This window comes from Pteropus alecto, unplaced genomic scaffold (genome assembly GCF_000325575.1).
Source record: "Pteropus alecto unplaced genomic scaffold, ASM32557v1 scaffold17, whole genome shotgun sequence".
In the NCBI taxonomy this organism is placed as follows: Eukaryota; Metazoa; Chordata; class Mammalia; order Chiroptera; family Pteropodidae; genus Pteropus; species Pteropus alecto.
Window position 1 is genome coordinate 2,518,801 of NW_006440645.1, and position 1,874 is coordinate 2,520,674.

Here is a 1,874-nt window from a genome sequence, read left to right on the forward strand (position 1 = left end):
CTTTCCGTGGGCCGGAGCCGCGAGCAAACCCAGCGGGGTCGCCGCAGCCATCCAGGCGCCACGGGGAGCAGCCGGCCACACGGACGCGACACCCCTTCCTTTCTCTCGGGACACAGAGTGTCCCCCCGCTCCCCGCCCCGGCCCCCCTAACTCCAAGGAGAGCTCGGCTGACATGCCGCTCATTCTCTAGGGCTCCACTTAGAGTCAAACGCAAATTGCTGTAGTCACTTCGAGTGTCACGTTCTTCACTTAGTAAAACGCCTAGGGCATTTCAACCTTTGGAGGTCAAGCAAAGGAGACGGGGCCAGCAGAGAGGCAGAAAACCGCCGGACGTTCCGCTGGCCCTTCCCAGATGCGCACGCGCGCGGTCCCCGGCTCCACGTCAGGAGTCGGAGATGCTTTTCTGTATTCACAACAACGTGTAAAGTAGGCATCATCATCATAGCTCTGCAGAAAAGGAAAACGATTCAGAAGCGTTAGCAGCAGGTGAGATCATTAGCTCAGTGCCTGACACGTGATACTTTCTCAATAAATATTAGTTAAAATTACCACTTTTTTCCCCCAAGGTCACATAAGCTGCCTCAAATTCCAGACTCAATTTCAGGAGCAGAAAGTTATTTTAATTTGCTTATTTGCACAGCTGGAGCCAATATCGTATAAACCCGTATTTATCTTTCTGCATCTCTAACGTTAACGTATGTGCGAGTGCTCGGGTGTGTCTTACTGTTTTATTTGTTCTGTTTGGTTTCTGGTTTTCATATTGTATACTTTTATGTTTTTAAGAAAACCTTTAGACTAAGAAGGAAGCTTCCCCACCGCCCTCCCCCCGGGGAGGATGGGAAGACAGTGGAGAGGCACGTCAGCGTGAGAGGGGCCGGTCCAGCTCGGGGAGAGAAGGGACTCCCAGCCTCAGGCCGCAGGCCGAGTGGAGTGCTGTCTCTCTCTGAAGACAAGACTTGCCCGGACTGCAGGTGGAGGCCTTGGCTTCTGGCTTATTTGTCACTGAAGTCCTGGGGGCGCGTCCAGGGTCTCCGTGAGAACGGCTCCAAGGGGAAGTCTGTAAGAACCAGGACCTTCGTTTCTAACTTTAAAACGGTCGTAGGGTTCACTGTGGGGGAAGGAAGGGACTCGGTTCACACTGCAGTGGAGCGTTCTGGATCCCGACCCCCAGCCCTCCCCTCCGAGCGCAGGTGTCGGAGCTGCAGCAGCCACCCCCGCGGGCGCCCCTGCAAAGGCGGGGGTGGGCAGGGGAGCCTCAAAGTCTAGTGGCCCGGTGGTGGCCCGGTCTCCAGAGGCGCTGCAGTGATGACGCCGGCTCTGGAACGCTCTCCGCTGTGCGCCCTGTGCAGAGGGCTCAGCTCCCTTCCTTCGTGTGAGACAGACAGACAGACAGACAGACAGACAAAACCGAGTAAAGCGGGCACACCTATCAGAATTGTGTATAAATAAGAGTAACTGGACTCCAAAGATCTCTATGAGTAAATTTTAAGAGCTTCATTACATGTCCCTCGTGACATCTCTTTGGCTTCCTTGAGACAATCCTTGCTTAGCTTTTGGGTTTTTGATTGTTTTAGAGGCGGAGATGAACAGATAACCAGCCATCGTGATACATACGAACACACAAATGTTGTTTGGAAAGCGTTTGTGAACGTATTTGTATGTGAAGTTAGGTGTGCTGGGCCATGTGGAAGTGCACAAACACACATGTGTGTGAGTTGTGTGCAGTGAGTGTAAAGAGGCGGTGTTGCCGGATCCCATGCACCGTGTCAGTGTTGTGTGTGGCAGACACAGCTTCCTGCTTGCGAGCGAGCCCCGTGTCTTCCTATGGGTGTGTGTCCATATGCGATGGGTGCCGCACAGGGCAGGGAAGGAGA